General features: G+C 45.8%; 1 protein-coding gene across 4 annotated transcripts in view; it reads left to right on the top strand.

Annotated features, from left to right (window-relative positions):
• The window catches only part of rhbdf1a (rhomboid 5 homolog 1a (Drosophila)), a 47,632-nt gene that overhangs the window by 13,344 nt on the left and 20,721 nt on the right, over positions 1 to 13,567 (top strand). The window contains exon 1 of one of the 4 annotated variants that reach the window (XM_045720515.1): positions 105 to 123. The exons of the other annotated variants lie outside the window; for them this stretch is intronic. The gene's annotated coding sequence lies outside the window, so the exon portion shown is untranslated. Of the gene's footprint in view, positions 1 to 104; positions 124 to 13,567 lie in introns of those variants that run through there. 4 annotated transcript variants of the gene reach the window in all.

Genomic DNA, 13,567 nt, shown 5'->3' on the forward strand with positions numbered 1-13,567 from the left:
AGGGGCCCTGGGTCTAGGTGGATTTCTACTCCTACTCTCACCCCAGGTGACAGGCCTTTCTGCGTGGGCTCACTGGGTTGTCTGCTGGGGGAGATAAGGAGAGTTTCCATGCGAAAAAGTACCGTAAGTACCGTCTGGGGCGCTGGCATGATAGCAGCAGTCTCAGGGACTTCAGGCTAGAATAAAACACCCTCTCTATTCCCACCACATCTCAGACTTGAGGAGGTTATATGAGTGTGTGTGTGTGTGTGTGTGTGTGTGCCCTAAGAATCAGCTGATGTAATCACTGTCCATGCACAAGAAGACACAGTATTTGATTGTGTTAAATCAAATTAAATTGACTTGTCTTAGAATAGTATAAGGCATCTGGCCCACGAGGCAAGTTTAGAGTCCTCTCTCTTTATATGAGATGTACAAACAATGGCATGTGTCCAGACAAGACACAGATTTACAGTGAGGCTGGTTTTTCCACCAGAGTAAAGATATGTACCAACCATTGTTAGGAGTTAGGAGTGGAGCTTCAGTAAAATGGGCACATTAAAGAGTTGAGCTAAGAGGGGCACATTAAAGAGTTGAGCTAAGAGGGGCACACTAAATAGTTGAGCTAAGAGGGGCACGCTAAAGAGTTGAGCTAAGAGGGGCACTCTAAAGAGTTGAGCTAAGAGGGGCACATTAAAGAGTTGAATAAGAGGGGCACGCTAAAGAGTTGAATAAGAGGGGCACGCTAAAGAGTTGAGCTAAGAGGGGCACTCTAAAGAGTTGAGCTAAGAGGGGCACTCTAAAGAGTTGAATAAGAGGGGCACGCTAAAGAGTTGAGCTAGGAGGGGCACGCTAAAGAGTTGAGCTCAGAGGGGAACATTAGAGAGTTGAGCTAAGAGGAGCCCGCTAAAGAGTTGAGCTAAGAGGGGCCCGCTAAAGAGTTGAGCTAAGAGGGGCCCGCTAAAGAGTTGAGCAAAGGGGGGCACATTAGAGAGTTGAGCTAAGAGGGGCACATTAGAGAGTTGAGCTAAGAGGGGCACACTAAAGAGTTGAGCTAAGAGGGGCCCGCTAAAGAGTTGAGCTAAGAGGGGCACGCTAAAGAGTTGAGCTACGAGGGGCACGCTAAAGATGTCTATGGTATTCTCTCTGGTATGCAATCTGGTTTCCGCTCAGGTTATGGATGTGTCAATGCAACCTTAAAGGTCTTAATGATGTCACCATTGCCCTTGATTCTAAGCAATGTTGTGCTGCTATTTTTATTGACTTGGCCAAAGCTTTTGATACAGTAGACCATTCCATTCTTGTATGCCGCTAAGGAGTATTGGTGTCTCTGAGGGGTCTTTGGCCTGGTTTGTTAATTACCTCTCTCAAAGAGTGCAGTGTGTAAAGTCAGAAAATCTGCTGTCTCAGCCACTGCCTGTCACCAAGGGAGTACCCCAAGGCTTGATCCTAGGCCCCACGCTCTCTCAATTTACATCAACAACATAGCTCAGGCTGTAGGAAGCTCTCTTATCGATTTATATGCAGATGATACAGTCTTATACTCAGCTGGCCCATCCCCAGATTTTGTGTTAAATGCTCTACAACAAAGCTTTCTTAGTGTCCAACAAGCTTTCTGTACCCTAAACCTTGTTCTTAACACCTCCAAAACAAAGGTAATGTGGTTTGATAACAACAATGCCCCTCTCCCCACAGGTGTGATTACTACCTCTGAGTGTTTAAAGCTTGAGGTAGTCACCTCATACAAGTACTTGGGAGTATGGCTAGACGGTATACTGTCCTTCTCTCAGCACATATCAAAGCTTCAGGCTAAAGTTAAATCTAGACTTGGTTTCCTCTATCGTTATCGCTCCTCTTTCACCCCAGCTGCCAAACTAACCCTGATTCAGATGACCATTTTACCCATGCTAGATTACGGAGATAATTTATAGATTGGCAGGTAAGGGTGCTCTCGAGTGGCTAGATGTTCTTTACCATTCGGCCATCAGATTTGCCACCAATGCTCCTTATAGGACACATCACTGCACTCTATACTCCTCTGTAAACTGGTCATCTCTGTATACCTGTTGCATGACCCACTGGTTGATATTTGTTTATAAAACCCTCTTAGGCCTCATTCCCCCTATCTGAGATATCTACTGCAGCCCTCATCCTCCACATACAACACCCGTTCTGCCAGTCACATTCTGTTAAATGTCCCCAAAGTACACACATCTCTGGGTTGCTCCTCTTTTCAGTTCGCTGCAGCTAGCGACTGGAACGAGCTGCAACAAACACTCAAACTGGACTGTCAATCTCTTCATTCAAAGACTCAATCATGGACACACTTACTGACAGTTGTGGCTGCTTTGCGTGATGTATTGTTGTCTCTACCTTCTTGCCCTTTGTGCTGTTGTCTGTGCCCAAGAATGTTTGTACCATGTTTTGTGCTGCTACCATTTTGTGTTGCTACCATGTTGTTGTCATGTTGTGTTGCTACCATGCTGTGTTGACATGTGTTGCTGCCGTGCTATGTTGTTGTCTTAGGTCTCTCTTTATGTAGTGTTGTGTTGTCTCTCTTGTCGTGATGTGTGTTTTTGTCCTATATTTATATATTTTTAATCCCAGCCCCGTCCCCGCAGGAGGCCGTTTGCCTTCTGGTAGGCCGTCATTGTAAATAAGAATTAGTTTTTAACAGACTTGCCTAGTTAAATAAAGGTTAAATAAAATAAAAAAGAGTTGAGCTAAGAGGGGCAAGCTAAAGAGTTGAGCTAAGAGGGGCACGCTAAACAGTTGAGCTAAGAGAGGCACGCTAAAGAGTTGCGCTAAGAGGGCCACGCTAAAGAGTTGAGCTAAGAGGAGCAAGCTAAAGAGTTGAGCTAAGAGGAGCAAGCTAAAGAGTTGAGCTAAGAGGGGCACGCTAAAGAGTTGCGCTAAGAGGGCCACGCTAAAGAATTGCGCTAAGAGGGGCACGCTAAAGAGTTGCGCTAAGAGGGCCACGCTAAAGAGTTGCGCTAAGAGGGCCACGCTAAAGAGTTGAGCTAAGAGGGGCACGCTAAAGAGTTGCGCTAAGAGGGCCACGCTAAAGAATTGCGCTAAGAGGGGCACGCTAAAGAGTTGCGCTAAGAGGGCCACGCTAAAGAGTTGCGCTAAGAGGGGCACGCTAAAGAGTTGAGCTAAGAGGAGCAAGCTAAAGAGTTGAGCTAAGAGGGCCACGCTAAAGAGTTGAGCTAAGAGGGGCACGCTAAAGAGTTGCGCTAAGAGAGCCACGCTAAAGAGTTGCGCTAAGAGGGCCACGCTAAAGAGTTGCGCTAAGAGGGCCACGCTAAAGAGTTGCGCTAAGAGGGCCACGCTAAAGAGTTGAGCTAAGAGGGCCACGCTAAAGAGTTAAGCTAAGAGGAGCAAGCTAAAGAGTTGAGCTAAGAGGAGCAAGCTAAAGAGTTGAGCTAAGAGGGGCACGCTAAAGAGTTGCGCTAAGAGGGCCCGAGGCGCTAAGAGGGGCACGCTAAAGAGTTGCGCTAAGAGGGACATGCTAAAGAGTTGCGCTAAGAGGGGCACGCTAAAGAGTTGAGCTAAGAGGAGCAAGCTAAAGAGTTGAGCTAAGAGGGCCACGCTAAAGAGTTGAGCTAAGAGGGGCACGCTAAAGAGTTGCGCTAAGAGGGCCACGCTAAAGAGTTGCGCTAAGAGGGCCACGCTAAAGAGTTGCGCTAAGAGGGCCACGCTAAAGAGTTGCGCTAAGAGGGCCACGCTAAAGAGTTGAGCTAAGAGGGCCACGCTAAAGAGTTAAGCTAAGAGGAGCAAGCTAAAGGGTTGCGTTAAGAGGGGCACGCTAAAGAGTTTTGAGAAAAGAGACAGTAAGTGTACTACTGTAGTCACAGAGTGCTATGGGCCAAGTGGTTCTCTCTCTCTCGGTCTCTCTCTCTCTCTGTCGCTCTGTGTGTGTGTGTGTGTGTGTGCGCGCGCCATGCCAGCTCCAATGGGAAATACACAGTGAATTATTCACAAGTGTAGAATGGCTTAATAATTTATCTGTTGAATTATCCACCCTTGCAATAATATTTCACCCCCTAAAGAAAAGTGGAAAAACCGTTTTGCCTAGTGCAGAACTTACTCAACTTCAAGTGAACTAATTCAGTAGACGTGGCAATTCAGGGCTAATTCCTCTCCCTGATATAAAACACATCTCACCCTTTTTTTCATGTTGATTTCCAGAGGAAGATTGTTTTCTCAGTGTATTCATTGGGATGTTGCCTGCTCAACTTTGTTTCATTTTAGAGTTCCCACACTGGTGGTTATATATGCTGTATATGAGGCTATCTGCAGGAGGATGTTATGAGAGCGATGAACTGCATAACACTGTCACCGTACAGTACAGTGCACATCGTACTGTGAAGTCACTAGTGAGATGTTAAAAGGATGCGACCATCATCTTGCCAGTTACAGTAGTAGCATTTGCCGTTATATCATCCTACAGTAGTTTCTACTGCCTTGATATCTAGCATGTCTGTCATTATGTAAGCTTGTCTATAGTCTATCTCCAGCAGGACGTTGGCCATTGAAGTTCTATAAATAGACTGTATGCACACAGAACAGCGTCAGAGACCTACTTATCCATACATAGTACCTCTGGCACTAGATCTTAGCATACAGTCAATACTGTTTGGACAGCAGTAGCAGAGGTTTTTCCCATGCACCATATGTAGCATGTTCACACTCATTTTGGATTGAAAGCCACTCACTTCCAAGTGTTGACTTTGCACTATAAAATCCCCCCGTGGTGTGTGTGTGTGTGTATATGTGTGTGTGTGTGTGTGTGTGCGTGTGTGTGTGTGAGCGTGCGTGAGCGAGCCGGCCCTGGTGTCTGAGTGAGCAAACATGGGGAATGGAACGAGGTTCCACCAGACAGGCCTGTCATGCCAGTTCCCCCTCCCCTCTGGCCCCTCCCCAGCCATGACACTGGATCCCTGGGTCAGCTGCAGAGGGTATTCCTGTTGTGTTTGTGTTTTAATGTCAGACGTGGATGTTTCGGGGTGACAGCCTGTCACATGTCACTGTGTCAGTTTGCCTCAGGCTAGACACACACTGAATCTTAATGGTGCGGAGCGGGCCGGACACAGGGCGGCTCCTTGGCCTCCGCTACCCTGGCCTGGTCTGGTCTGCAGCTATGTGGAGTATTTCCTTCCATGTAAGAGGAGCATACCGCCAGGCCATATACCCAGACTGAGGAGAGGAACCGGAGCTGGACCCTCCTTCCTTTTCCCCTTAAAAAACCCTGGTGAAAATCCCCTTGTCATCCCAGCGCCGTGTGCATGGAAACCACGTGGTTTAGAGTCACACTGCTCTGTTAGTCATCAGGGAGAAGGTGTGAAGGAGGGAAAGAGAAACAGAGAGTTGCATTTACACCCTTGGTTATATCACAGAGGCAACTCTAGTCTGCATCCAAACTCTGCTTCCACAATCAGCGTGGTCACCTGGTCTTGCTGTCTCTCCTCCAAAATGAACATTGTATTGATATTCTTAGTCCTTTAATCTGCGTCTGTTTCAGAAGTCATCCATAGGCTCCCAAACTAAGACACTGCAGCTTTGCAGGTTCTGTCAGCTTCTTAATTGGTCTCGCTTGACAGTGGTGTGCGTGTGTGTGTGTGTGTGTGTGTGCGCTATTTAAGATAAAAAGCAGCACCATACTGTAATAAATGCCCAGATGGGCCTCAGATGGACCAGGTGTTACACAACACTGAGGCCATTGTTATTAAGTGCAATTGATTCACAGTCTCTAGATCTCCCATCTAGGTCCATTGCCAGATCAGATGTGTGTTCCAATTTCTTAGCACGTTCCTTATCCATCCAAACACACTTGAAGGATGAGGTCTTGTTGGGCTCCTTGGCAGTAATGACTTTGTGGGAGTGTTGTTGCCTACGGTGCATGCAGACTGCAGCAGAGTAGGCCTATAGAGTCATATGAGGAGTGAGGTCAGTGTTTGGATAAGAGAGTGAGCTGCTCAATGGCATATTTTCCTCCCATTGTTTCCTTTATGTCAGGCTTTGCATTGCTTTCAACATGTAGTGAGGCAGGCTGACTGCAGCCATGATGGATAGGCTGCATTGTTGTTAGTGACAACTCCAGCATGGTGAAGGTCAACATTACAAGTGAGAATCTCTGTTTTTATCCAGGTTTACGGTATTTATTGTGCATATTCTGTTAGGTGAAAAGGGACATGATATATAATTACTAATTACTACTAATTACTTTTATTTTATTTATTTTTATTTCACCTTTATTTAACCAAGTAGGCTAGTTGAGAACAAGTTCTCATTTGCAACTGCCACCTGGCCAAGATAAGGCATAGCAATTTGACACATACAACAACACAGAGTTACACATGGAATAAACAAAACATACTGTCAATAATACAGTAGAAAAAAGAAAACAAAAAGTCTATATACAGTGAGTGCAAATGAGGTAAGATAAGGGAGTTAAGGCAATATATAGGCCATGGTGGCGAAGTAATTACAATATAGCAATTAAACACTGAAATGGTAGATGTGCAGAAGATGAATGTGCAATTAGAGATACTGGGGTGCAAAGGAGCAAGATAAATAAATAAATACAGTATGGGGATGAGGTAGATAGATGCGCTGTTTACAGATGGGCTATGTACAGGTGCAGTGATCTGTGAGCTGCTCTGACAACTGGTGCTTAAAGCTAGTGAGGGAGATATGAGTCTCCAGCTTCAGTGATTTTTGCAGTTCGTTCCAGTCATTGGCATCAGAGAACTGGAAGGAAAGGCGACCAAAAGAGGAATTGGCTTTGGGGGTGACCAGTGAGATATACCTGCTGACCGCGTGCTACGAGTGGGTGCTGCTATGGTGACCAGTGAGCTGAGATAAGGCGGGGCTTTACCTAGCAGAGACTTGTAGATAACCTGTAGCCAGTGAGTTTGCCGATGAGTATGAAGCGAGGGCCAACCAACAAGAGCGTAAAGGTCGCAGTGGTGTGTAGTGTATGGGGTTTTGGTGACAAAATGGATGGCACTGTGATAGACTGCATCCAGTTTGTTGAGTAGAGTGTTGGAGGCTATTTTATAGATGACATCGCCGAAGTCGAGGATCGGTAGGATGATCAGTTTTACGAGGGTATGTTTGGCAGCATGAGTGAAGGATGCTTTGTTGCGATATAGGAAGCCGATTCTAGATTTAATTTTGGATTGGAGATGCTTAATGTGAGTCTGGAAGGAGAGTTTACAGTCTAACCAGACACCTAGGTATATGTAGTTGTCCACGTATTCTAAGTCAGAGCCGTCCAGAGTAATGATGCTGGACGGGCGGGCAGGTGAGGGCAGTGATCGATTGAATAGCATGCATTTAGTTTTACTTGCATTTAAGAGTAGTTGGAGGCCACGGAAGGAGAGTTGTATGGCATTGAAGCTCGTCTGGAGGTTAGTTAACACAGTGTCCAAAGAGGGGCCAGAAGTATACTGAAGGGTGTCATCTGCGTAGAGGTGGATCAGAGAATCACCAACAGCAAGAGCAACATCATTGATGTATACAGAGAAGAGAGTCGGCCCGAGAATTGAACCCTGTGGCACCCCCATAGAGACTGCCAGAGGTCCGGACAACAGGCCCTCCGATTTGACACACTGAACTCTATCAGAGAAGTAGTTGGTAAACCAGTTGAGGCAATCATTTGAGAAACCAAGGCTATTGAGTCTGCCAATAAGAATGTGGTGATTGACAGTCGAAAGCCTTGGCCAGGTTGATGAATACGGCAGCACAGTAATGTCTCTTATCGATGGCAGTTATGATATCGTTTAGGACCTTGAGCGTGGCTGAGGTGCACCCATGACCAGCTCTGAAACCAGATTGCATAGCGGAGAAGGTACGGTGGGATTCGAAATGGTCGGTAATCTGTTCGTTAACTTGGCTCTCGAAGACCTTAGAAAGACAGGGTAGGATAGATATAGGTCTGTAGCAGTTTGGGTCTAGAGTGTCACCCAATTTGGAGAGGGGGATGACCCCGGCAACTTTCCAATCCTTGGGAATCTCAGACGTTACGAAAGAGAGGTTGAACAGGCTAGTAATAGGGGTTGCAACAATTTCGGCAGATAATTTTAGAAGGAGGGGGTCCAGATTGTCTAGCCCGGGTGATTTGTAGGGGTCCAGATATTGCCGCTCTTTCAGAACATCAGCTGTCTGGATTTGGGTGAAGGAGAAATGGTGGGGGCTTGGGCGGGTTGCTGTGGAGGGTGTCGGACAGTTGACCGTGGTAGGGGTAGCCAGGTGGAAAGCATGGCCAGCCGTAGAGAAATGCTTATTGAAATTCTCAATTATAGGGGATTTATCGGTGGTAACAGTGTTTCCTAGCCTCAGAGCAGTGGGCAGCTTGGAGGAGGTGCTCTTATTCTCCATGGACTTTACAGTGTTCCAGAACTTTTTTGAGTTTGTACTACAGGATGCAAATTTCTGTTTGAAAAAGCTAGCCTTAGCTTTCCTAACTGCCTGTGTATATTTGTTCCTAACTTCCCTGAAAAGTTGCATATTCCGGAGGCTATTTGATGCTAATGCAGAACACCACAGGATGTTTTTGTGCTGGTCAAGGGCAGACAGGTCTGGAGTGAACCAAGGACTATATCTATTCCTAGTTAAAAAACATTTTAATGGAGCATACTTATTTAACCTGTTGAGGACAGACGTTCCGCTAGCGGAACCCCGTTCCGCCTGCGGAACCCCTAGCCAACAGCCAATGGCATCGCACGGCGTGAAATACAAAACCAACTAAAATACCACAATTCAATTTTCTCAAACAATCAACTATTTTACACCATTTTAAAGATAAGACTCGTTAATCTAACCACATTGTCCGATTTCAAAAAGGCTTTACAGCAAAAGCAAAACATTAGATTATGTTAGGAGAGTACATAGACACAAATAATCACACAGCCATTTTCCAAGCAAGCATATATGTCACATAAACCCAAACCACAGCTAAATGCAGCACTATCCTTTGATGAGCTTCATCAGATGACACTCCTAGGACATTATGTTATACAATACATGCATGTTTTGTTCAATCAAGTTCACATTTATATCAAAAAACAACTTTTTACATTAGCATGTGATGTTCAGAACTAGCATAACGACCAAAAACTTCCGGTGAATTTACTAAATTACTCATGATAAACGTTCACAAAATACATAACAATTATTTTAAGAATTATAGATACAGAACTCCTTTATGCAATCGCTATGTCCGATTTTAAAATAGCTTTTCGGCGAAAGCACATTTTGCAATATTCTGAGTACATAGCTCGGCCATCACAGGCTAGCTAATTTGACACCCACCAAGTTTGGGGCTCACTAAACTCAGAATTACTATTCGAAAAATTTGATTACCTTTGCTGTTCTTCGTCAGAATGCACTCCCAGGACTTCTACTTCAACAACAAATGTTGTTTTGGTTCCAAATAATCCATAGTTATATCCAAATACCGCCGTTTTGTTCGTGCGTTCAGGTCACTGTCCGAAGGGTGACGTGCGAGTGCATTTCGTGACAAAAAAATGACAAAATATTCCATTACCGTACTTAGAAGCATGTCAAACGCTGTTTAAAATCAATTTTTATGCTATTTTTAAAATGGAGTAGTCTCGTGACCGTGCATCTCCAGTCTCACTGTCCCCAGGCTGATCACTTACAAATTCTGCTGTTGTTCTTTGCCCAGAGACAGCAGACACCCCATTCCACTTTCTGGCGGCTTTAGAGAGCCAATAGAAGCCTTAGAAAATGTCACGTTACAGCACAGATGCTGTATTTTTGATAGAGATGCAACAGAAGGACAACAAATTGTCAGACAGGGCACTTCCTGTATGGAATCTTCTCAGGTTTGGGCCTGCCATATGAGTTCTGTTATACTCACAGACACCATTCAAACAGTTTTAGAAACTTTAGAGTGTTTTCTATCCAAATCTACTAATTATATGCATATTCTAGTTTCTGGGCAGGAGTAGTAACCAGATTAAATCGGGTATGTTTTTTATCCGGCCGTGAAAATACTGCCCCCTATCCCAAAGAAGTTAAGATGGTGAGAAAGGCACTTTTAAAGAATAACCAGGCATCCTCTACTCACGGGATGAGGTCAATGTCATTCCAGGATACCCCGGCCAGGTCGATTAGAAAGGCCTGCTCGCAGAAGTGTTTTAGGGAGCGTTTGACAGTGATGAGGGGTGGTCGTTTGATCGCAGACCCATTACGGATGCAGGCAATGAGGCAGTGATCGCTGAGATCTTGAATGAAAACTGCAGAGGTGTATTTGGAGGACGAGTTAGTTAGGATGATATTTATGAGGGTGCCCGTGTTTACGGATTTGGGGTTGTACCTGGTAGGTTCATTGATAATTTGTGTGAGATTGAGGGCATCAAGCTTAGATTGTAGTATGGCCAGGGTGTTAAGCATGTCCCAGTTTAGGTCACCTAGTAGCATGAGCTCAGAAGATAGATGGGGGGCAATCAATTCACATATGGTGTCGAGGGCACAGCTGGGGGCTGAGGGTGGTCTATAGCAAGCGGCCACGGTGAGAGACTTGTTTCTGGAAAGGTGAATTTTTAGAAGTAGAAGCTTGAATTGTTTGGGTACAGACCTGGATAGTAAGACAGAACTCTGCAGACTGTCTTTGCAGTAGATTGCAATACCGCCACCTTTGGCAGTTCTATCTTGGCGGAAAATGTTATAGTTAGGGATGGAGATTTCAGGGTTTTTGGTGGTTTTCCTAAGCCAGGATTCAGACACGGCTAAGACATCCGGGTTGGCAGAGTGTGCTAAAGCAGTGAGTAAAACAAACTTAGGGAGTCGGCTTCTAATGTTAACATGCATGAAACCAAGGCTTTTACGGTTACAGAAGTCAACAAATGAGAGCACCTGGGGAGTGGGAGTGGAGCTAGGCACTGCAGGACCTGGATTAACCTCTACATCACCAGAGGAACAGAGGAGAAGTCGGCTAAGGGTACGGCTAAAGGCTATACGAACTGGCCGTCCAGCACGTTCAGAACAGAGAGTAAAGGAGCAGGTTTCTGGGAACGATAGCATAGATTCAAGGCATAGCGTACAGACAAAGGTAAGGTAGGATGTGAGTACATTGGAGGTAAACCTAGGCATTGAGTAATGATGCGAGAGATATAGTCTCTGGAGACGTTTTAACCAGGTTATGTCATCGCATATGCAGGAGGTGGAACAACATGGTTGGTTAAGGCATATTGAGCAGGGCTAGAGGCTCTACAGTGAAATAAGACAGTAATCACTAACCAGGACAGTAATGGACGAGGCATATTGATATTAGAGAGAGGCATGCATAGCCAAGTGATCATCTGGGTCCAGTGAGTGGTTGTGCTGGCTGGGGACACGGTGATTCAGACAGTTAGCAGGCCGGGGCTAACAAGCTAGCAGTTAGTATGCCGGGGCTAACAAGCTAGCAGTTAGCAGACCGGGGCTAACAAGCTAGCAGTTAGCAGACCGGGGTTAGTAAGCAAGCAGTTAGCAGACCGGGGCTAGCAAGCTAGCAGTTAGCAGACCGGTGCTAGCAAGCTAACAGTTAGTGGACCGGGGCTAGCAAGTTAGCAGAAGGGCCTTTGGGGGACGTCACGATGGCGCTAAGTCTGTTTTTGCCTCCTCCTGCGGTGACGTCGATAGACCAGTCGTGGATTAGTAGGGTCCAAGTAGCTCTAGATAGCAGGCCGCGGTTAGCGGAATGGGCCTTCAGCGGACGTCGCGCCTGAGGGGCCTGTTGGAATCCTTGGGCAGATTATGTCGGTATTCCAGTCGTAGAGGATCGGCGGGGTTCCATGCCCCGTACCGGCAGTAGAAGGGGTCCGGATATTGTAGCCCGGGAGAGCCCTAGCTGATATAGCTTCAGGCTAATTGGTGCTTGCTCCGGGATGGAAACGCTAGCCAGGAGTAGTCACCCAGGATTGGGGTTAGCTAGTTGCGAAGATCCAGATGAAAAGGTTCAGAGTTTGCAGTAGGAATCCGGGGATATGGAGAGAAAAATAGGTCCGTTGTGCTCTGGTTTGAGTCACCTTGTACGAACTGGCGAGAGCCTTCCGAGCTAAAGGTTAGCTGTTGACCGCTAGCAGTGGTTTGCTGACTGATAGCTGGTAGCTAGTTAGCTAGCTAGCTTCAGTTGAGGGATTCCAGATCTGAAGTAAATAGAAATACTTTAGAAAAAAAACAGATCCACACCACATTGGGTGAGAGTATTTAGAAGTTGAGGTTTAGGACAATATTTAAAAAGATATGCGAAGAAAAAGATAGAAAAAGATATACAAGGGACACGAGAGGACAAAGACGTCTGACTGCTACGCCATCTTGGAAGAATGTTTAGGTACGAAAGCTAAGTCATTGTCTTATAGTTTTCCATAGTGTATCTTGGGTCATGAGTAAGCAAGTGTATCACTCATCAAGAGAAAAGAGGGAAGAATACAATTATACACAAAGACATTTAGAGAAAACCAAAATAAAGTGATTGAGGTTCAGCAACAGAGGACGAGAGAAAGATAAAGATATGTTCTGAGAAATGCTGGGTAAACAGAGAGAGGAAGCGAGAGAGAATGAGAGAGCGAGGAAGCAGAGTCTGGGGTCAGGATGTTCAGTTTCTCAGGAAGGAAGTGTCCAGCCTTCTCAGTACCCAGATTAATGAGATCATCCATCATGGCGCCTGCCTCGGCCTGCACGCCAGCATGCCTCTCTGTTTCTCTTCCCTCTACGCCCATCCTGCCTCCCTCTGCCCAGCCTGCCTCATCTACCCAGCGTGCCTCCCTCTATCCAGCCACCCTCATCTGCCCAGCCTGCCTCCTTAGCCTCAGCTCTGCCCCGCAGCCAGCTGCACTGTCTGGAGCTCTGTCACTTACAATAAGACGGAGCATTTTCCTGTGACTGTCCACACACAGGGCCTACTGAAATGACACCCCACTTTTTGGCCAAAAGTAGTCCACTGTATGGGGAATAGGGTGCAATTTGGGACACAGACGTCCTGTCCTGTACATGGAGCAGGGAGTGAGCAGCAGAGCACACAGAAGCAGCAGGGAGGAAACCCCCCGCCCAGCCCAGACACTGGCTGACCAGACTGGTTAGACTTGATGTGCTTTCTCCACTTTCAGAATCAGAATCACCTTTATTCACCAGGTACATTTACACATACTCAGAACTTTACTTGGTGATATGGTGCTACTAGTGACAGACAACATTTAGAGACAGAATACAGGCAACTGAGTTTATACGAAGTTTACATGCATTATATACAACTAGGTAGAGTGAGCATAGCGCTATAAGAGAATGAGCAGATGTATAAATATACAGTGGGTATACGGTTGATATACAGTGGGTATACGGTTGATATACAGTGGGTATACGGTTGATATACAGTGGCTATACGGTTGATATACAGTGAATGTACACATTTACAGTATCAGTATGAATATATATAAATGCAGAGAGATGGACAGAGTGCAATGCAGTTATTTTAGTGCAGTTATTTTATGTACAGTTCAGAGATGGCTTGATACGGTGTGCAGCATAGAGTGTCCTTTAGTGTCCACAGTCCTTTAGTCTCAATGCGCCAGATGGC

This window comes from Salmo salar, chromosome ssa06 (genome assembly GCF_905237065.1).
Source record: "Salmo salar chromosome ssa06, Ssal_v3.1, whole genome shotgun sequence".
Lineage (NCBI taxonomy): Eukaryota > Metazoa > Chordata > Actinopteri > Salmoniformes > Salmonidae > Salmo > Salmo salar.